This window comes from Chrysemys picta, chromosome 9, assembly GCF_011386835.1.
Source record: "Chrysemys picta bellii isolate R12L10 chromosome 9, ASM1138683v2, whole genome shotgun sequence".
In the NCBI taxonomy this organism is placed as follows: Eukaryota; Metazoa; Chordata; order Testudines; family Emydidae; genus Chrysemys; species Chrysemys picta.
The window spans coordinates 19,263,689-19,287,967 of record NC_088799.1 but is presented as its reverse complement, the minus strand read 5'-3'; the positions used below and the strand labels follow the sequence as shown (position 1 = coordinate 19,287,967).

At 41.9% G+C, this 24,279-nt stretch overlaps 1 long non-coding RNA gene across 2 annotated transcripts in view; it reads left to right on the top strand.

Moving 5' to 3' along the window:
* The first annotated feature begins 299 nt into the window (after positions 1-299).
* The window catches only part of LOC135973563 (uncharacterized), a 117,868-nt gene continuing 93,888 nt past the window's right edge, over positions 300-24,279 (top strand). For both annotated transcript variants that reach the window (XR_010590467.1, XR_010590468.1), the window contains exons 1-2: positions 300-437; positions 956-1,145. This is a non-coding gene — a long non-coding RNA (uncharacterized LOC135973563). The remainder of the gene's footprint in view (positions 438-955; positions 1,146-24,279) is intronic.

Here is a 24,279-nt window from a genome sequence, read left to right as displayed (position 1 = left end):
ATATGCCCTCTATGACCACAGTACCTTGCAATCCTTAATGTAGTTATTCTCAGAGCACCCCTGTGTACCTATTGGGCTTCAGGAAGTGGGTGGGCATAAGCCCACCCCTGTGTAGTGGGGTGGTCACCCACTCCTGACTGGGGAGGGTTAAAGCCAGCCCTGCAGAGGGGTGGGGCTGTGGAAGGAAAGACCTGGGCCAATGGGGGCGGGGGAAGCAGCTGCAGCTGGGCCACACCCCAATCAGAGCCCAGCTGGCCCTATAAAGGCTTGAGCCAGGAGCAAGGAGATACTCACTCTCTGCATTCAGAGAGAGAAGGACCTGGCTGTAGGGAGCTTGAGACAGGATACCTAAGTGGAGCAGGGCTGGGGAAAGGCAGAGTTGCTGGGGAGCTCTAGCCTGGAAAGCCCCAGGCCGTGGCCTAGCACTGGGCCAACAGGTACTGGGGGTTGCAGAGCGCAGCCCAGGGGTAAGCAAAGGCAGCAGGTCCAAACCCAACCTTGCCTGTGATGAGTGACTGATACTGCAGTGTGCCCCAGGGTGTGGGGGCTAGATGGTGACTGGCAGTAGCCTTACACTGAGGTGAGGTGGGGTTAGTGGATGGGGGTTCCCCTGGGAGGGGAGACCCAGTGTCTGTGGGTACTGACAGGGGGCAGCACCCAGAGCAAGGGGCACTGGGGTCAGTGGCAAGGTGGATCACGGCCTGCAGAGGGCGCTCTGGAGCAGGGATGAGCTAATTCCCAGAAGAGACCAGTAGGAGGTGCCGCAGGGCTGAGTCTGACCCCCTTACACCCTGTAGGTTGGAGAAGTACTATATTATGATTTTACAGATGGGGAAGTAAAGCACAGAGAAGCTAAGTGATTTACACCGGGTCATGTAGGAAGTCTGTGACAGAGCAGAGTAACCTCAGTCTCCCAAAGCTAGTGTTCTAAGCGATTGGCCATCCTTTTTCTCAGGGGAGGAGTCTTACAAGGCTTACTACTGGTTTGTCAGCCTTGCCATTCTGTCCATGTGGAGCTGAGTAGGAGGGCATGTAAATAAAGTCAGTCTTACTTGCAACAGTGACTTCAAGACCGAAACTGCCCCAAGATATCTGATTGGAGCTCTGGATATGGCTTCAATTGCTCTAGACTACTTGGTAAAAAGGTGAGATCTTGTTACTATGGTGTCTGAGAGACTTTCTGAGCAAATCAGAATTTTTCCTGGGGCAGGGGAAATAAAAGGCTAAGGAGAAGGTGCTCTGAAGTTTGGGATAGTAATTTATGGTGAGCTGCCATGAGAATGGAGGGCTCAGCCAGAGTTCTCTACTTATCCTCTGAGAGCTCGATTCTCTGCTGGTGACACAAAAAGCCTAGGTCCCTGCATATTTACTGACTATGGGGACTTTAGGAAAAACACCAGTCCAGAGACCAGAAGTAATGGTGCCAATTTAGTTATTGTTTGGCAGGTGGAAAATTCCAGTCCTTACTCATTCCCCTCCTGCCACAGGAACCCTGGGTTTATCTGGGGTGGGGAGTTTCCCCTCTCTCTTTTCCACAGTGTATGAGCCGAGACAAGTTCTCTGCAGATTACCCTGCACTCTGCCATCCAAGAACAGACTTCCCAGGTTGCAATATTTTTTGGCTCAGCCACCCCTCCATATGTGCGACGAGGTGGCTAGATCACACTTCAGTGGCATAGCAACCATGTGGCTGGAGCAATGATTGGGCCATGGCCTAAGGAACTTTGAGCACGTGCAAAAACTTGAGGGGAATAAGGGTGTTTGCTTCTGTCAGCCCCTTCATCCCCCATAACTGATGGCTCATAGCCTGTCTGGCAGACACACCAATGTGTTGTGGCTGTGAAAAAAAGCTAATGCAGTCCTAGGAGGCATTGATTGAGGTATTTCCAGTAGAGACAGGGAAGTGTTAGTATCATTATACAAGGCATTGATGAGACCTCATCTGGAATAATGTGTGTACTTTTGGTCTCCCATGTTTAAGAAAGATTAATTCAAACTGGAACAGGTGCAGAGAAGGGCTACTAGGATGATCCAAGGAATGGAAAAACCTACCTTATGTGAGGAGACTCAAAGAACTTGGCTTATTTAACCTAACCAAGAAGGCTGAGGGGCTATATGATTGTTCTCTATAAATACATCAGAGGGATAAATACCAGGGAGGGAGAGGGGTTATTTAGGTTAAGTGCCAATGTGAATTCAAGAACAAATGAATATAAACTAGGCATCAACAAGTTTAGGCTTGAAATTAGGTGAAGGTTTCTAACCACCAAAGAAGTGAAATTCTGTAATAGTCTTGCAAGGGGAGTAGTGGGGACAAAAAATCTAACTGGTTTCAAGATGAGTTTGGTAAATTTATGGAGGGGGTAACATGATGGGACTGTCTACAATGGTATGTGGCCCATTGGTGACTGCCAGTAGCAAAAATCCCCAGTGGCTGGGGATGGGACACTAGATGGGGAGGCTCTGAGTTATTAGAGAATTCTTTCCCAGGTATCTGCCTGGTGGGTCATGCCCCCATGCTCAGGGTCTAACTGATTGCCATATTTGGGGTGGGGAAGGAATTTTTCCCTGGGTCAGATAGGCAGAGACCCGGGGGGGTTTCGCCTTCCTCTGTAGCATGGGGCCTGGGTCACTTGCAGGTTTAAACTAGTATAAATTATGAATTTTCTGTAACTTCAAAAACAGAAAACAGAACCCCCCCTTGGGACTGCCACCTGATGTGCCGAGACTACCTCTGATCCGGTTTTCCCTGCCAGCTTGGGACTTCAGTGCCCTGCCTGGTTATGCCAGACATGCTTGCCTGCAACAGACACAGACACAGGTCTGAACCATGTCCCCCAAAAGCTGCAGGCTTAACTGAAAACAGCTTGAGAAGTGCTCCTGTCTCCAGCACTCAGACACTCAGTTCTCAATGGGATCCAAATGCCAAATTAATCCGTTTTACCTTTTATAAGCTTTATACAGGGTAAACTCATAAATTGTTCACCCTCTATAACACTGATAGAGAGAGATGCACAGCTGTCTCCCTCCTCTTTCCCCCTGGCATTAATACATACTCTGGGTTAATTAATAAGTAAAAAGTGATTTTATTAAATACAAAAAGTAGGATTTTAAGTGGTTGTAAGCAAAATAAAATAAAAACAAGTAAGTCTATGCCTAATACAGTAGGAAACTAAATACAGGTAAATCTCACCCTCAGAGATGTTCCAATAAGCTTCTTTGACAGACTAGTCTCCTTCTAGTCTGGGTCCAGACAGCAAGTGTGAAAAATTGGGATGGGGGTGGAGGGGTAATAGGAGCCTATATAAGAAAAAGACCCAAAAATTGGGACTGTATAAAATCGGGACATTTGGTCACCCTACACTCACACCCCTGTAGTTACTGTCCTTTGTTCAGGTTTCTTTCAGGCATCTCCTTGGGGTCGAGAGGCTATCTCTTGAGCAAGCTGAAGACAAAATGGAGGGGTTTTCCTAGGGGCATATATAGTCTCTCTCTTGTCAGTGGAAACCCCTCTCTTCCCCTGTGTAGAATCCAGCTACAAAATGGAGTTTTGGAGTCACATGGATGGAGGAGTCACATGGATGGACAAGTCACATGTCCATGCATGTCTCAGTTTTCTACAGGATGTTCCCAGGAAAGCTCAGATGTGGATTGGTGTCTATCAAGATTCATTGTTAACCAAGTACTCCCAATTACTTGAATAATCCCTTCACACTATGTTGACCAAATCTGCCTTTGGTTCTTTCTACAGCAAACACTTTAAATACAAGCATAGAGCCAACGCTCATAACTTCAGATATAAAAAATGATACATGCATACGGATAGGATGAATACATGCAGAAGAACATAACCTTTGCAAAGATATGTTACATGGCATATCTAACCTAAAACATATTCCAGTTATATTTACACTCATAAACATATTTCTATAAAGCATTATGGGGTGCAACGTCACAGTCACAGAAATGTTAAAGTACTAAAAGCTAGCAGCTGGGCCTATTTACATGTTACAGTACATGCTTTAAAATCCAGACTGTAGATTACCAGCAGATGTAGAGGAAACCTTCACCCTTTGGCCCTTGTGCAGGGGCCAGGCATGGTCCCACCATGTGACTGTATGAGGCAAGTAGCCTCACTGCTCTTTCCCAGTGGTTCAGGTATGTACATCTCTGCATTTGCTAGTAGAGCTTGCATACTGCATCTTTCAACAACTGTAATGAGATCACACTAGACATTCCTCTTTCAATTGGAGTAGTAGGACTAGAACCTGGATTTCCTGTTTCCTACATGAGTGCCCTCACCACTGGGCTATAGAGTCATTCTCAACCACTATGGTCCAATGCACATGTAATTAGTTATATACAATAGAACTGCTTCAACAGTGAGACAGAGACATGGGCCCCAGAAGACCCCAGAGCAGTGATTAGGACCCTCTTTTAGGAGGGGTTGACTCAAATTCAAATCCGTTGTCCACATGAACTGGAGGGTGGGGGAAAGGGGAAAACTGAACCTGGGTCTCTGGTCTCTGAACCAGATGAGAGCTCTAACCACTGGGTTAGAAGTTATAAAGGGAGGCACCATCTGCTCTGGTTATTTTTTAGAATGGGTTTAGGTGTGCTCTGGGAACAGCTTCTGGATTGGGACCCACAGGTGATATAAGCAAAGGAATGCCTAATTTGAGGATCCATCTTCAGAAAGAGCATGCATCAGTCAGTGCAGAGCAATAGAGATAAAAACAGGAAATAAAGTCTACTACCCTTGTGTAGTACCCAGACCGGTATCAAAACTTCCAAGACACATGCATGAATCTTCAAAGAGGTTACTTTTATTCAGATTTATGATTTCCTGGGATTAAATAACCCTTTTTTAAAAATTAAGGTAATTTATTTACAAATTGTAAAATTTCTCCAGACTGATGTTCTTTGCTGTAAACTTCAGATAAAACCACAATGTGATTTTCTAAGGACAATTTATTCTTAATTTTGTCTTCACTTTCCAAGCGTAGAAAAAAAAATTGTGTATCCTAGCTCCTGGCAAGCAGCAGACCTCTCGGTTTTCCCGGTCGGGGCGGCAGATAGATGACTCAGTCCCCCTGAAGAGGGAGTCCCCGACCACCACCACTCTCCTCCTCCTCTTGGGAGTGGTGGTTGTGGAACCCCCATCCCTAAGACAGTGCATCTTTTGCCTTCCAATCAGTGGAGTCTCCTTCTGCTCCCTTCCCTCAGATGGGTCATCTAGTCCACTCTCCGCATTACTACCCTCTTCACAATCCTTGGAATGCTGTTCTTGGGATTTCAGAGAACTTTAGAGCCTAGGTGGATCCCAGAGGGAAAAGTATAGTATCAGCAAACCCATGGGGAAGTGGCTCGTGTAAACATAGAATAGGGATAGGAGATTCATTTCGGTGAGTGGAATACTAATAAGCCTACACTAATGAATATTTTTATAGCAATATGCCTCATAGTGCTTTTCCTAGGGTGGTATGTGGCTTCATATGCCTCTTAAGAATCTGTGCTGAAATGGCATAATCTAGTCCTTTATTTTTAAGTGTTAGGTATCACTTTTATACTTCCTGGTTTCAGCTGACGGAGGAACTAAAAATCTAAATATGACAAAGCACCATACTTCCAACCAAGGCAATGTCAACACATTTTATGAATCTAACAGTATAGTCTATGCTGGTGAGGTTTGCAGCCTGATTTCTAAGAACAAAGGAATCAGGATATATTTGTATAATCCTAGAAGAAGACAAATGAGCACTTAAATATTATGTTACAGCTTCAAAACATAGTACATATATCTAACAAATCTCCCTGTGAGGGAAGTAAATATTTCCATTGGCAGATGGAAAGATTAAATGTATTAATAGTGTTTGAAGTAACTAGCTGCCTCCATGCCCAATATGAGAAACTGAGCCAGATTAGAACCCAGTAGCCCTGTGTTGAATCCATACTTGTCTATGCTTATCTGAGACCAACTTCTGAATCCTTTGCTATTTGAGTCTCAAATAGTTGTTTCATTTATTTGTTTTGCAAGAGGGAGTTTCTCATCCCAGAACAGTTGTTCCTCAACTTTGACCAGTGAGATTGGTCCTATTGTAATCCTGCTGAATTTATGAGTGACTTTTGGACTATCACTAACAGTATGTTCTAAATGAGACCATTATAAACAATTAATAATATGTATTGTGTATTGCATATGTAATACACAAGCCAAGCAGAAACTTGTCTCTGCCTTCCTTCCTAATGTAGGAAAGTGTGGTGCTGGAATGTAATTGGAAAAATTACTGTGCAAGCAGTAAAACCATAATGTTTGTAAATAGTTTTCAGAGACAGACAAAATGATTCACATATGTCAAACATCTTAATTTGTAATTACAGCATAGAAACAAAGGGAGAAGATGACTAAAGAAATTAGTTTCCAAAAGATGGAGTTCTACCTGAGCAGAATTTGTTTGGTGCCTCTTCTTTTCAATAATTTGCAAAGTAAAACAAGGGCTTACAGTCAACTCAATAGCAACTCTCTGTGTGTCTGTCTTGTCTAATGCAGTAACTTTAGAACATCACATCTGATCAATTTCAAAGCTTCAGGGAATGTTCTGGGTATCAGTGGGTAGAACCCTATTGATTTTGTTAGAAATTGTGTACTTAGAAAAAAAAATCAGGGAAAAATGGGGGACACATGAAGCCCTTCACATCTGATTAGCTGCAAGCATAAGCAATGTAAGTGACTTCTTAGGCTTGGTCTACACTAAACCCCCAAATCGAACTAAGGTACGCAACTTCAGCTACTTGAATAACGTAGCTGAAGTCGACGTACCTTAGTTCGAACTTACCGCGGTCCAGTCCCGGCAGGCAGGCTCCCCCGTCGACTCCGCGTACTCTTCGCGGCGAGCAGGATTACTGGAGTCGACGGGGAGCACTTCTGAGTTCGATTTATCACGTCCAGACAAGACGCGATAAATCGAACCCAGAAGTTCGATTGCCTGCCGCCGAACCAGCGCGTAAGTATAGACAAGCCCTTAGACAAGACCTAGCTTGGCATCTCCCAGACTGGCTTAACTTCCAACAGCAGATAAGACTATGCTCCTACTGGGGATTTTTGTGCCTATTAAAATAATCGTAAAGCGATACACTCTGTATTGGAACTTCTACCTCTTTGATTTTACTGACATTCCCAACATACAGAATAGCATGAGGGTAATTAAGCCTGTGGTGCTAGGAATGCACAGTACTGGTTAATAATTGAACTCTTATGGCACAGTGAAATCTTTGCAGTTGGTAATCACTGAAAAAAATAATGGCTTCTTGCTTGCTTGCTTACAGGAAGTCAGTGCTGCTTTATCCTTTCCCATTTAGCATACATGTATTGAAGAGTCACTAAACCTTACCATTCTATCACTGATTCTGTTGCATTTTTGAAAATTGGTGCCTCCAAAAAGAAACCTTGACTAGAGTTATTGTGTCTAACCTGTAATCTCAAACTGTTGTGCACCCCTTAGTATGATGATTTGCAAAATAGGCAAGATGGTGTCAGCCTGTGGTTGAAGTTTAAGCTAATAACCCAATGCAGTAAATAAGAATTAAAGCACACAGCTGACTTCCATTCCCACCTCTGTGTCATTTGGATGACTTTTTGCTGTCTCCTTGACAGGTATTTGAATAGACCCACAACATACTGAGCTTACTCTATCTATCCGCCAACTACTCTCAGCAAAGTGAAACTGAACATGAACAAAGAGGAGCTATTTTGTGGGCCCCGTAAGAGGAAAAAAGTTTCTTTAAAAAAAAAAACACAAAGCATCAAGTACAAATAATGTAACTGAGTTGCTGCACGCTAAAATGGTACCACCCCCCCTCTTCTCCATTGTTAAAGCACTGGCCCATAAGCATAAATAACATGGGATAGAAGGACTGTGTTGAATGACCTATCAAAAGGAATTCTGTTTCCCCCCCCTCATCAGACTATCAGCTCTACCCTCTCTTTTTTGTATAAAATGTAGTATATCTATCTTCTGAAGTGCTACTGTATAAATCCTTCTTCTTCCACCTTGCTAGGACTTCTACTCATAAGACTCTAAAGTTTAATTTAGGGTGAATATGATGGGTGAATTCAAATGGTGCATGTACCACAGAGGTAGAAAATATTTGCAGTTGTAACCTGAAATGCTTTGTTTTACTAATTTATTTTCTATAATATTTCAGATTAGTCAAAATAAGTAAATTAATGGTATAAGCAGAAACCAGAGTTACAAAACCTCACTAAAGATACCCTGGGTCAAATCTTTAAATGGCTTCTATTTAAGTTTAATTCTTCTGGCCAGTATTTGGGGGACGGGGACGGGTGCGGGGGGAGAGGTGATCCCTTTTCTGGACACATAGATCTTTCAGTCAGGGGAACAGAAGTACTACTTTTTACTTCGCTTCCATGTGGAGAAGGCCTCTTTGGGTTGTTTCCCTAAGGGCCTGATCCAAAGCTTGTTGAATTCAATAGAAAGTCTGAGGAGAGCTTGTAGTTTCTTGAGGAGACAATATTAAAAACACAAGTGCAGCCTATCCTGATGCAAAGGAAAGAGCCATAATTGGCCCCTTACTAGTCTTCCTATCAAAAGCTCTTTAATTTGAAAATCAGAAAGGAGTCCTACAAAAAGTGGAAACATGGAGAAATTGTAAAGGAGGCGTGCAAAAGAATAGTAGAAGCATGTAGGCACATAATCAGAAAGGCGAAGGCAATAAATGAGTTACACCTAGTAAGGCTTATAAAATGCAATACGAAGTTGTCCTTTAAATGTACTGTATTGATATTGTCCTCAGTGAAATTCCACAACAACCTGCTCTGACAGATTTTGACTTTCCGCCCACTATAGATGAGATTAAGAAAGCTGTTAGCCAGATGAGTTCAGGGAAAGCTCCTGGAAAAGATGGGATACAAAGCAGCAGGTCCAGCAGCACTAGCAGCGTTCCACAGTGTGATCTTCAACATCTGTGAGGATGAAAACATACCACAGGACCTCCGCAATGCTACTATTGTCTCTCTTTTCAAGAACAAAGGCAGCAAAGCAGAATGTGGAAACTATAGAGGCCTATGCCTCCTCTCCGTTGAAGGGAAGATCATTGCCCGCATCATCTTGAACCGCCTAATAGCCAGTATTTCTGAGGCAATCTACCTGAAAGTCAATGTGGTTTTCGACCTGGCCGGAGCACAGTCGACGTGGTGTTTGCTGTCAGACAAATACAAGAGAAGTGCATTGAACAGAACATGCACCTGTATGCTGTCTTCATAGATCTGACAAAGGTGTTTGATACCGTCAACAGGGAAGCCCTTTGGACCATTCTAACACAACTTGGCTGCCCAAGAAAATTTGCCCAGATTATACGCCTTTTTCATGACAGCATGACAGGTGAAGTATTGTCTGATGGAGCCACATCAGCCCCCTTTAACATCACCAATAGGGTGAAACAAGGATGTGTTCTCGCTCCTGTCCTATTTAAACTGATCTTTGCATGTGTCCTTAACCATGCAATGAAAGATATGGACCGAGGTATATACTTGAAATGCCGGCACAATGGTTCACTTTTTGACCTCTGTCGCCTGAATGCAAAGACTAAGACAGTGCAGAAACTCCTTCTTGAGGCACTCTTTGCTGATGACTGTGCCCTCATGGCTCACACTGAAAATGATCTTCAGCACATTGTCAACAAGTTTGCTGAGGCCTCGCAACTTTTCGGACTATCAGCCTCAGAAAGACAGAAGTTCTCCATCAATCTGTACCTGGATCAAATGCTTCTGTCCTGAGTATCTCCATTGACGGCACTCAGCTGAAAGTAGTGGAGAACTTTAAATACCTGGGTAGTGTCATATCCAGTGATGGATCACTGGATAATGAGATCAACGCACGAATATCCAAAGCAAGCCAGGCACTTGTCTGTCTGCGTGTCAAAGTTTTAAATCACCACAACATCCGGATGTCAACAAAACTGCTTGTGTACAGAGCTGTTGTTCTCTCATCTCTTTTGTACAGGTGCAAAACACGGACACTATATAGGTGTCACATCAGGCAGCTCGAAGCATTTCACATGCACTGCCTCCGCAACATCATGAAGATCCGCTGGCAAGACAAAGTGCCCAATCTCGAGGTCCTCAAGAGAGCCCAGATGACAAGCATCGAAATGATGATCATGAAGTCACAGCTACGTTGGACTGGTCATGTTAGCCACATGGATGCCAACAGAATCCCCCATCAGCTTCTGTATGGTGAGCTCTCCCAGGGTATCCGGCATATAGGTCATCCACGGAAACGTTACAAGGACACCATCAAAGCCAAATTGCAGTACAGCAGTATCAAACCTAGGGACCTTGAGGACGCTGCCAGCGACAGAACACAGTGGCGTGCAACAGTCAGAAATACCTGCATCGCCTTTGTGGAAGACCGCTGCTGGCGTATACAAGAGGCATGCGAACGACGTCACAGAGAATCAGCAGCGCACAATCCACTGACCGCGAACTTCCCATGCACCATCTGCAGCGAAATGTACACCTCTAGAATTGGCTTGTACAGTCATCAGAGGGCACACCGTGAGACCAGCAATAGATGATCTGCACAGATTTGTCATCATCGGATCGATGGACTACCAAGAAGATTAGGAGCAAGAGAACTATGAAGGATAGTACAGGTCCTCTTGCCCACTAAGTAGGAGAGCTAATAACTCATATCAAGTCTTCACTAGAAAGATTAGTGGCAACCAGATACTCAACACAATTAATATTAACCATAAAGGGGAAGGAATAAAAGCCAAAATAGGGAAAGAACAGGTTAAAGAATATTTAGATATATTCTAAGCACCTGGAGAATAATAGGTTTATAAGGAATAGCAAGCATGGATTTGTCAAAAAGAAATCATGCCAAACCAACCTAATATCCTTCTATGATAGGGTTACCAGCCTAGTGCATTGGGGTGGGGGAACAGTAAATGCGATAGCTTGATTTTTTTCATAAGGGTTTTGATACCATCTCACATGACAGTCTCAAAGCAAACTACAGAAATATAGTTTCTATCTCGGGGACTCTCTTTTTGCCCCACCACCCTCACGAACATGATACAGTTCTGCGGCGATCTGGAAGCCTACTTTCACAGTCTCCGACTCAAAGAATATTTTAAAAATAACACTGAACAGTGCACTGATACACAGATACCCTCCCACCAACAGCACAAGAAGAAGAACTCCACATGGACTCCTCCTGAGGGTCGAAATGACAGTCTGGACCTATACATAGAATGCTTCTGCCGACGTGCATAGGCAGAAATTCTGGAACGTATAACCTAAGCCATGCAGAACGCAATGCCATCCACAGCCTCAGAAACAACCCTGACATTATAATCAAAGAGGCTGATAAAGGAGGTGCTGTTGTCATCATGAACAGGTCTGACTACAAAAAGGAGGCTGCCAGACAACTCTCCAATACCAAATTCTACAGGCCACTTTCCTCAGATCCCACTGAGGAATATACTAAGAAACTGCACCATCTACTCAGGACACTCCCTACACTAACACAGGAACAAATCAACATACCCTTAGAGCCCTGACCGGGTTATTCTATCTACTACCCAAGATCCACAAACCTGGAAATCCTGGATGCCCCAGCATCTCTGGAATTGGCACTCTCACCGAAGGACTGTCCAGATATGTGGACTCTCTACTCAGACCCTACTCCACCAGCACTCCCAGCTATCTCCGTGACACCACTGATTTCCTGAGAAAACTACAATGCACTGGTGATCTTCCAGAAAACACCATCCTAGCCACCATGGATATGGAGGCTCTCTACACAAACATCCTGCACACAGATGGAATACAAGCTGTCAGGAACAATATCCCTGATGATGCCACAGCACAACTGGTTGCTGAGCTCTGTGACTTTATCCTCACGCACAATTATTTCAAATTTGGTAACAATATATACCTCCAGACCAGTGGCACCGCTATGGGCACCCGCATGGCCCCACAATATGCCAACATTTTTATGGCTGACCTGGAACGGCGCTTCCTCCACTCTCGTCCACTCATGCCCCTTCTCTACCTACACTACATTGATCACATCATCATCTGGACCCATGGGAAGGAGACTCTGGAAAAATTCCTCCATGATTTCAACAGCTTCCACCCCACCATCAACCTCAGTCTGGACCAATCTACACAGGAGATCCACTTCCTAGACACCACGGTACAAATAAGTGACGGTCACTTTACCACCCTATACCAAAAACCCACCAACAGCTATGCCTACCTTCATTCCTCCAGCTTCCATCCTGGACACACCACATGATCCATTGTCTACAGCCAAGCGCTGAGGTACAACTGCATTTGCTCCAACCCCTCAGACAGAGACCAACATCTACAAGATCTTCACCAAGCATTCTCAAAACTACGATACTCGCACGAGGAAATAAGGAAACAAATAAACAGAGTCAGACGTGTACCCAGAAGCCTCCTGCTGCAAGACAAGCTCAAGAAAGAAACCAACAGAACTCCACTGGCCATCACCTCCAGTCCTCAGCTAAAACCTCTCCAATGCATCATCAGTGATCTACAACCCATCCTGGACAATGATCCCTCACTTTCACAGGCCTTGGGAGGCAGGCCAGTCCTCGCCCACATACAACCCGCCAACCTTAAGCATATTCTCACCAGCAACCACACACCGCACCATAGTAACTCTTACTCAGGAACCAATCCATGCAACAAACCTCGATGCCAACTCTGCCTACATATTTACACCAGCGACACCATCACAGGACCTAACCAGATCAGCCACAACATCACCGGTTCATTCACCTGCACGTCCACCAAAGCCCCTCTGCTGTGTACATCGGCAAACTGGACAATCCCTACGTAAACGGATAAATGGACACAAGTCAGATATTAGGAATGGCAATATACAAAAACCTGTAGGAGAACACTTCAACCTCCCTGGACACACACTAGCAGATTTAAAGGTAGCCATCCTGCAGCAAAAAAACTTCAGGACCAGACTTCAGAGAAACTGCTGAACTTCAGTTCATTTGCAAATTTGACACCATCAGCTGAGGATTAAACAAAGACTATGAATGGCTAGCCAACTGCAAAAGCAGTTTCTCCTCCCTTGGTGTTCACACCTCAACTGCTAGAAGAGGGCCTCATCCTCCCTGATTGAACCAACCTCGTTATCTCTAGACTGATTCTTGCCTGCATATTTATTCCTGCCTCTGGAAGTTTCCACTACATGCGTCTGACAAAGTGGGTATTCACCCACGAAAGCTTATGCTCCAATACGTCTGTTAGTCTATAAGGTGCCACAGGACTCTTTATCACTTTTTACAGATCCAGACTAACATGGCTACCCCTCTGATACAGAAATATAGTTTCATCTAGACCAATATAAGGTAGGAGCACCACTGGTTGAAAGAGTGTTCTCAAAGAGGAGTTCTCAATGATTCACTGTAAAACTGGGAGGGTGTATCTAGTCAGGTCCCACAGTGAACAGTCTTTGATCCAGTACTGAGTCAATATTTTCATTAATGATCTGTCTAATAGAGTAGAGAGTATACTTAAGATTTATAAATGATACCAAACTGGGAGGGGTTGCAAGCTCTTTGGAGGACAGAATTCAGAATGACCTTGACAAATTGGAGAATTGGTCTCAAATCAAGAAGATGAAATTCAATAAAGACAAGTGCAAAGTACTTCACATAAGGAAAAAAAAAACAAATGCACAGCTACAAAATGGGGAATGACTGGATAGGTGGTGGTACTGCTGAAAAGGATCTTGGGATTATAGGTGATCACAAATTGAGTGTGAATTAACAATGTGGTGCATTTGCAAAAATGGCTAAGTTATTTTGGGGTGTCATATGTAACACAGGAAATAATTCTCCCGCTCTACTTGGCACTGATAAGACCTCACCTGGAGTACTGTGTCCAGTTCTGGAGAGAGTCCAGAGAAGAGCAGCAAAAATGCTAAAAGGTTTAGAAAACCTGATCTATGAGGAAAGGTGAATTTTTTTAAGGGCATGTATCATGTAAGGTGTCAATGGAAAAGTTATCTGTCAAGGATTTAACCAGGATTATTATACATGTATCATCATTGTATCTGAAGTTATGAATATTGGCTATCTATTTGTGACACTCACGAGGTAGTTTACATCCGGTCTCACAAGCCCATTGTGAATGGACCATTCAAGCTTGATGGGCCATTAAGAAGAATCGATTCTCCAGATAGCTCTTCCTGACGATGCCTCAGACCGCAAGGAGCCAGTGGCCACCCCGGTGATTCAGCAAAACATGTAAGGGCAAGTGATGTGGACATGTGACCTCAGACTTCATCTTTGTCATAACTTTCCATACATAGGGGCTGTGGGCTTTGTTTGGGACAGTAACTTTCCATGCATGTGGCAGAGGATGTAAAAGACACCTGAGACATCTCCATTTTGCCTCATTCCTGCTCCAATTCTCTGGATTGTGGATTTACAGCTAAAAGGAGTATTTTGAACAATGGACTGAGAACCTTCCAATCTTTCGGAAGTTACCAGAGAGACTTTTGCAAGCCAGCAGTCTATTCCATCACTGCTACAAACTTGATCCAAGGACTTTGCAATCATTTTCATGTATATGATCTTTTAACCATTTATAACTTCTCTTAATAAATTCTTAGTTTACTAAGGGTTGGCTGACTCTGTGATATTTGGGTAAGATCTGAGATACATACTGATCTGGGGGTAAGGGTCTGATCTCTTGGGATTGGTAGACTCTCATATATGGTGAATGGGGTTTTCAGTAGCCTGTTACTACATAAGACCAATTTGTCTAGATGGGAACCAAGGGCTGGGATGCCTAAAGGGGTATGTTTGTCATCTTGTTAACCAGTGTGGTGCTACAGAAGCTCTTTTTTTTGTTACTGGTTTGGTGAATCTAATTGTAGTATAAACCACCAGTTTTTGGGGTGTGTCTGCCCTGAGCATGGCATTCTCAGCATGGTCCATCCCAGGCACCCAGTCACACCAACTAAGATAATTTAGAAGAGGAGCCTATTAGAAAGAACCCTTGTCACAGATGTTCAGCCTTAATTCCATTACAAAGAAAGAGATTGAAAGGCAGAGAAAATAGGCAATTTGTTGGATCTTTTCCATAGAAATGTTTCTAGGTTGTGCATACAGTTTAGATATTACAGTATCACAGAGGGAATTGAAAACATGGCACTTGTATAAAGATGCTGTGTTCCCTTAAGTAAAATTCTATGTATCATGTAAACCCTGCAGCTAAAAGTCAAATTTAATTTGCTGAAAGCATAAATAAAAAAGACATTAAACTCATCAAGAGATGGTGCTAAACAACAAAAAGGAAGTTTATAAAGCTTATTACAGAAATAAAGTTCCCTTCTTAACTAATTCAAAAATAGAAAAGGTTACTCTTTTTTAAAATGAAATATGGATTACCAGGCAATAAAAATAAATTGTCTTGTAAAGATATACAATTCATTTACAGCATCTTATAATTGTTCTGTTTTTGATACAAGTGATGAAATGTGATTCCATTATAGAGTACAGAATGACTGTCCATTTGTAGAGTACTTCTATTTTTACTGTTGTCCATTAATGCTCAGTCTAGTCCATTTAATATCTCATCCAATCTAATGCACTATTTCAGCTTTAAGAGTTCAGAAGAAAAAATACACTTTAGTGTTAATCACTTGTTTTTCAATCTGAGTGTTGTTGCAGATGCAAGAGTGGGAAAAAATACACTGTTCACTTACAGGTTCCAGAAAGTTACCCAATTTTTACATTTAATCCTATGTAGTAATTATCTTCAATTCGTGTTGAGGGATAAATACACAACAACTCATGTGAAGATACAAGATTTGTAATTAAAAACAACCTTTCCCAAGAAACCTGATAATTTACAATGGAAACTTATAGTGAAAACCTTTTTTTGTTCAGTTATTTTCCTCCACTATAATTTCTTCTGAAAGATATCCATGCTCCATAATTTCAGAATATTCTTTCTTTAGTATGTATTTTTCCTATTAGTGATTTGGGGCCTAATCTAACTTATTGGAGGAAATGGAAAATCTCCTATGATTTCAATGAAAGGAGGATCAAGCCCTTAGAAGGTTGCTTGTTTATCTTTTTCAGTGTCTCTAGCATGCCTACCCAAATATCTCCATACAAGCACAAGTCAGTATAAAGCTCATGTTCACATAGAACTCCCACTGATTCTACTGGGAGTTTCATGTACAGGGCAGGCACAAAAGTGCCCCAAAGCAATAATTTCTGAAAGGGGCAAAATTAATTCCAGAGAACAAGTGGGCTATGTAGCATTTATGTCCTCAAAGTAGGGCTTCATTGGGACGTGAGTTCTGCGTCAGTGTAGTGATGGACCTCTCAATTGAAACAAATGTCATCCAAACTGGCTGACAATGCGAAATCACAGGGCTACTCTGGTGAACTATTGCTCACATTTGAGAAGAATGGGTTCACAGTCTGGCCCATAATGTTATAGTCTTTATCCAAAGTAGACAGCTTCACATTCATAATGATCATTTTCATGGATTACAGAGAATCATCAATGATGATAATCACGAGTTGTGTACTCAATTGTCAATGATGGGATCAAGTCTTTGGTAGCAACAATTTAATGTTGATGGGAGAAATCCTGACTCTTTAGCTCTAGAGTGGCAGAACTACTACACTTACCAAAAAAAAAAAACATGTCTTGGTGGGATTTCTTTTCTGACTGAGTGCTGTGCTTTGATTACTTCCTATGATTTCACACAGTTTGAAGCACAGCTTACTGTAATCTTAGTTTAACAGCCTCTTCAAGACTGGCCACATTTCCACTCTTATAAACCTCCGCTAATGCCTTTTGTCTCACAGTGCTATAAAAGACTTTGTCACCCTTGATTGTAGCTCTAACATAAAGTGGATCAAATATTACCTTTTTAACACAGTTTTCCTGAGAATTCACCCACACTTTATCACCTCATTCTTTTCAATTAAAAAAAGCTACTCCTTGACCTATGTTCTTACATATTTATCTATTATTGGCTGACTAACACGGGCATTTCAATTATTTTTCCTTCCTGGTATTTACAAGTGCTTCATCACAATATTGTATTCCTTGTCGGCTTGAACCTAATTTATAGCTTCAAAAAGGTACAACACCACTCCTCATGTCTTCAACAGCTTCTCCCTTTTTAGAATAACTAATAACAAATGTAGAATTGCTTTAACTCAATGTATGTCTGACTCTCAACAGTCAGACCATTTTACAAACTAGTGTCCCGATCCTAAAAAGAGTTATGCACTTAGTTAATGGGGTTACACATGCTTAAAACTCAGCATGTGTTTTAAGTATGTGTTTGCAGGGTTGAGACTTACTTGAGTAGTAATAAATCTAAAAGATCTTATAGTTAAGTTATAGAGCTTCTGTATTTACTTCAGGAAGACTTATTGGTGTGGAAAATAGGATCCTAAATCCTTAATTCTTAACCAAACTATGAGACAAAATGATTAGCCTTAAATTTCTTAAAGGCTGAAAAATTAAACTTTTTTTTTTTTGCTTGCTGAATTTGTAACCTATAATTTAAGAAGGTTCTCCCAGCTTACTTTCCCAATCTCACAGAAGGTTGCTTTTTCCAAAGGTCAGTAATTACCCTGCAAGAAATATTTCATGGCTTATTGCTTAACTTTAAAAATAAGGATGGATAAGCTTGTTCAGATAATTTAAGAACCAACTCAAAGTTTCATTTAGTGCTTATATCAGAATTTTGATATTTAAAAAGTTCTGTTGTGGTGTATCTTTTTACTGTATCTATGCACTTCTGCAGCTTGGTTTTAAGTGAGAGTGGTGATACATTCTGAGCAAAACTTCTCTTTAGGCTTTCTGGTCTGGCTTGCACTAAGAAAACCATGCCCTTATGAGGTGTCCACCCCAATTTTTAAACTAACAAGGTTAGCTAAGCTTGGCTGCACTTCATATAAATATTGCAGTGCTGTTCAACTGTGACTGAGAAATCTAGCTGTGAAAGAGAGAGGATATGGAGAGCTGCCCCCTTACAACAATGCTAGCCTACTTAGGTTTCCAGGAGGCAGGGACCCATGATGACACTCTAAATCCACCGTTCTTACTTGCTACCAAGTTAATGATGCAAAGTTAGCAAAATCTATTGTTGTCACTGGGCTCTGCTGGCTGGAAAAGAGCTCAATTGGTAAATGCTATTTGAACAAGAGTAGAAACAACATAGTCTCTCTTCAAAGCATCCTGAACTGGAAATGCCATGTGTGGTAGAACTCTTCAGTTATGCTTATATTTAGTCATGTCACTAAAGGTGAGATTGTCCCTGTTGAGCATATCCAAGTGTTAAGGGCAATGCAGAGCTGCAGTACCCTGGAGTGGGGAAGGGGGAAGCACTAGGAAGCTACTACATTCATCCAACTTTCCTGCTAGTCCTGCTGCAAAGGTTGGGTTGGAGCAATTATGCCACACACCTTCACCCCTCTTCTCTCAGTGTTACAGTGCTGGCTACCCCAGGGCAGTATAGAGGGTGTAGTGGCTGCTCTTCCATGACTGAAATTCTGCTGACCCTTGAGCAGACTGTGCAAGTGGCAACGATAATGATATGATAATATATTGGTTCAGTTTATGTAGTGGAGTATCTGAACCATTAATAGCTTTTTTTGTGGATTTTTAATTACGGTCTTAAAATCCATTGTAGTCTACACATTTAGTGAATCAATTTACATAAATTCAGCCTATAAATTGGACCTGCTTAAGTCTCCAAGCCAAGCTGTGGAAGTAGCAATTATAGAAGGTGTGAGAGAAATACAGCTTCATAGCCTAGTTAAAAAAAATTGACAAAATTTCACAACCAAGCCATTTTTTAATCGTTGAGTTGCTATCACTAGAGAAATTAATATTCAGTATTCATTAGCACATGCTCTTTGTTTATAAGAGTCAACTATAGGAATTGGTCATTCTGGCTTATTAATATATGGGTACCTCTGAGCACAAATTTGCCTCTGTAAAATGAGAATAATAGTATTTTTCTACCTCACAGGCCTGGTGTGATGATAAAATGTACAAATACCTTAGATTGGCCTGAAGGTCAATATTTAGGGCAAGTATTTGGATCCCTATGCTGGGTTTGTCTACATTGTAGTCAGAGGTCTGACTGCGGCACGTGTTGACATGCCCAAGCTAGCTCGGATCTTGCCAGCTTTAATACCAATAGCAAGGAATCTGCAGCAGCATAGGCTGGCTGCTTGTGTGTATACCTAGGGTGCTCTTGTACTGCCTGTGCTACCACCCATGCTGCTGCTGCTTCACTGCTATTGATCAAGATAGCTCTATCAAAGCTGCCTTGGGTAGGTCTACACCCACTGCAGACAGAGCCAGTATTAGGAGAATGTCCATGCCATCATTATCACTCATAACACTGGTAGTTCCTCAACTATGTAGGTAATAAAATGTTTCCAATGACAGCCCAGCAGCTTGATATGTTAACATGTATATTAATGTGTAGGGATTCAAACAGATTACATGCGTAAATTATTTGATCTATTAAGGGGAGAGTTCTGGGGGCTCTGGTTCTTCTGGTAAGAAAGATACGTGAGAAGAAACAAGAAAAATCACTCATATTCAATGTGGGCAGTGGTAAAACAGGCAACCTATTGTGGGAGGCACGCTGAGAACTGTTGCAGTGGTGGTCAGGGAGATGCGCATGACAGGATTTCTGATAATTACGAGGGGATTGAAAACAGTGCCCTCTGCTTCTCATAATTTCTATTCTCAGCCAGGTACGCTTGGTTTTGCTTTCTGCAGGGGAGAGCTGACATGTGGTGTTTGGCTTGGATGGTGGGAGGTGTCCTGTTCCAAGCTGACATCTATCCTTACAGGACTGATAATAGGTCGTTTGTTGAGGTCCTCATATAGTAGTCTGTTACAGGCTCAGCTGACGAGTTTAGCTACAATATCAGGTGCAGCAGCCCAATGGTACTTTTAGGTGGCCAGGATCTTATAAAGATTGTGGAGAGGTAGGACCTGTTAGGGAATGGACCTGTAAAATGTAGATAGTCCCAGATAATGAACAGTTTTATTAATCTGAGCCAAAATTCTAGAATACCTCAAGCAGAAGAGGAGTTCAGGGCTTTTTGCTTTGCCCAGTATAGGGGTTTTCATAATCCTGAGACTGCAGTGGTTCATTGGCTATGTTGCTGATGAGGATTTGTTTCATATAGCTGTTTCATACTTTTGTGCTCACAGCATTCTCCACTTTGAAGCCCTTTGGGCCAAATTCTGATATCAATGTGACTGCCTGGGATAAAGGTCAGGGCATATTTTGCCCATTTCTTTCGCAAGAAACACCATTATTTTCAGATGAATTTGGATACAGTTTGTAATTTCTCTGGTTTATTGAAACTTGGTATTTCTCACAATTTTAAAGCTTCTATCTTTCAAATTTCTGCTGTTGTGCGTATTCAGTCTACTCTATCCCCTACTGTGTGATCTATCTGCTGTTGGTACTTAAGCTTATTACTAGTTTAGTCCACTCACTCTCCAAATTGTCAACATCCTTTATTGCTTTGATGATAAAAGTCCTGTAGCTTTCTCTGTGCTGCATAGCATCTAACTTCCCCCTGGTTAAAAGCTTTAAGATCATCGGCAAATGGACAAATCTATCACTTTCTGTGATTGTATTTTAAATATTATAACGTACATCTCCAGTCTCAGTATTGTCTTCCTGTTCTCCAGCTTCTTTTGTAACATTAACGAACAGTGAAACAAGCCCTAGTTTTAAACTCTTGCTATGCCAGGGGAGTTTCCAAAGAAAGTTTAATTTGACATTGCTGATAAGATTAAAAGATAGAGCTTTAATAGAATTGGCTTTCAGCAACTTTAATCTACCAACCTTCCTCCAGTCCAAATATTTGTTGGCACCTGGAATAGTTATGGATGTTGTTTTTCCCCACTCACAGCACAAAGGGAATGGCTTTCACCTACACCTTGAAAGCTTCATTAAAGCCAACATGGTTATAAAATGTTGATTGCACAAGTAAGTGATAATTCTATGGATTTGGGTGAGATTACTTTCATTGTACCTATTGGTTTAGTAGGAGCATTACAAATACTTGGTGTAATTTCTCATACAGTCTAGTGTGTATTGCCCTATCACATGGTAGCCATACTACGATTTTAGGACAAGATTCTCCCCACAGAAGTACATGCTTGACTCCTGTTAACTTCGCTAAATATTAAACTAATCCATCCAAGAGGGCAATTGGGACCTTATTGTTTCCTATTACATGAATAACTTATCATACATTTTTAATTAATGACCAAAACTAAGCAATGTGGGACCTGTTTGGCAAAAGTGAGACTTCTGAAAATATTTGATTATCACCCAATTAAAGAAAAATTGCATTTTGCCTATTATTTATTCTGCCTATTTATGAAACATGAGTTTCATGAAGTAATATCTGCAACAGTAATAAAAATGAAAAGGAAAAAAAAAAATCAGTTTCTGGGAGTTGATTGTGAGACCAGATGGCTGGCACTAAGTCTTACTCCAGAGCACTTACAGTGAAGCAGTAAATAGGAAGGCAAATGGCATTATTCCCCATGGAGTTCAAATTACATTCAGATTTGTTTCAGCAGGGTATTAATAGGATTCCTATGATAGTTGCTATACTGCAAATCCTCGAGACAAATGATTAGTTTAGGTTGTTGCAGATTGTGACTATGAACACCTCAGTGTCAACTGGCAAAGGGGTTAGAATAATATCCTGATTCTGGTATGTATATGCTGCTTCACCAAAGAAAATCAGATAAGCTTTCAAAGGTGTCAATATCACAATGGTTATGGATATATTTGTAACATGTATATACTGCTACTATGTAAGAAGTTGTGTGTGTATATAATGGAAATATGTTCTTATCGTTTATATCAAGGTGTTAATCCCAAGCAGAGGTGAAAAACTGGTTTCCTGCCAGACCAGAGATGTGTATCCATCTGTAAATTGAATATTGTCTCATTCACAATCGCCAGTCTGAGCTAAATGTAGCTTTAGGGTTCTGAGATTTAACAGGAAGAAAAGAACAACAGGAGGGAAAATGCCTTATCTGGGGGTGCACTTTAGAGTTTTACTGGGCTATAACTAGGGGACAAGGAAAGTATCTGTTATCCTGCACCTAGGAAGTAAATAAGTAGCACACCTATGTTCTTGAAAATAGATTTGCAACCAGCCTGTGCAGAAGGCTTTGGGTCAGATAAGATTGGTCTAGACCAGAGGCTTGCCTGGTAAATTAAGTTTAGGGTCTAGAGAGCATATATAGATTTTTGGTTTTTATGTAACTCTTCTGTTTCTATTATCCTCACTATCTCTTCAATTTTGATCTTTGATGATAAACTTATGATTGCTTTCACTATAAGTTTATCTCAGTGCTGTGGTATTGTGCAAGGAGCTGATCCTGAGTTGAATCATTCAAGCTAGTGTGTACACTGTTCCTTTCGGGATAGCATACCTGGTATTACTCTGAGTTTTCAGTGGATAAGGGGCTGAACACTACAGGAGAATGCTTCAAAAGGGTTTGGGGACTGGGATGCACCTATTGACCTGCAGGGCAAAGTGAGAGCTGGCATAGCCCACAGGAGATTGATTGGGTGGCTTACAGGTTGCAGGTGTCAAGGAGCTGACACCCAGTTAAGCACCAGCAAGTCTCCATCTCGTGGAGGATAACAAAGGTGACTCTCACTCCTGGGCACCCGGAGAACCATCACAGACTACATTTTTGTGTATATTTATGTTTCCGTATTTGGGCGTGATACTACTTACCCATTTTTGTAAAGCACTGTATAATAGTTAAATGGGGGATTTTTTTGACATACTAGAGCTATGTTTATTCCTAAATGAATATTCCAGGTGGGGATCATTTTAATAATACATTCTGGCAAGATCCACCCTTACTACTTCAGACCTTGTACCACAGTTGACAATTCCATGCTTCTATATCATGCTAAGTTCATACTGCCTGAGGATATGTCTTCTGTAAGTAATTCAAAGAAAGTGCTTTGACTTAAAGTAGAGAACAGCCATTGTTAGCATAGATGTTTCATTCCACTATGAGGGGTGTTTGGGGAGGAGGGGGGTTAACAGTAGAGTAAGCATCTTGCTTTACAGTTAAGACGGTAAAATAGTTTCTATTATAACATTCCGCTTTCATGTGCTCCATTTTCTATTTCATAAGTTTAGGGCTGGAATATTTGATCCTTGGTGAAATTCTCTTGAAAGTTAGAATAACTCACGCTGTATTAAAGAATAGGACCTCTAGGCACATGCTTAGACCCACAGTGGCTTAGAGCCATGTGATGACAAATTGTTTCCAGATTTCATAATTGCGGGGGAGGAGTCTTGAAAAAGCTGACCAAGTGCAACTGATGGAATGATGACAGCCTGAATCTGCAAACAGCTAAATTTCTGGTTCCACAAAGCATGATTGTGTGTCTCTCAGGCACACTGGAGTTCTCATAATAAATCTAATACCTCTGGGTCTGATCACAAGACAAGACCCTACCAAATTAGTGTTCATTGGCATTTCAAATTGATCAGCATAACCAATGCTCAATCAGGCAACAAACTGACAGGGCCCATAAATGAGTGGTGCTGTGATCTGGGTGGCTCTGCAATCCTGCTCACTAGGTCACAACACGACTTGCTCAAATTTGGCCTGGCTGCTCCTCCATCATGACAGAGGGGCAGCCAAGCCCAGCTGGAGTGGTGAACTAGACTCAGCCCTGCAAGACAAGAGCCACCACTGTGGGTGAGGTAGGATGGGCTTGTTTTCCAAACCCCCCAGCCTGGGTCTCCCCTAAGTCGTAATTTTGTTTCAGTTTCAGATCTTGCCCTGGACCCCCAAAACACCTGTGTAGTCCTGGGGTGGGTCAAGCGGAGGGCTGTCCTTTGCTCTACACCTGTGTATAAAAGTTTGTACCCGCTGCTTGGGGAGGGGGGTGATTTCCCCCATCTTCCTAACAGAAACCAAGGTGTTAGACCCTTGTGTTTACAATAACCTTGGCACTTGCAAATTATGAGCATTTGACCAGTAAATAAGTAAGCTCTGGAACTTTCTTTTCATACTATGGGACTAGTATTGCAATACAGTAGCTTCATAAAGGACGCATGTGAGCACTTATAAAGATAAACCTTTACCATATTCTAAAAGGCCCTGCTCTACTATTGAAAAGCATT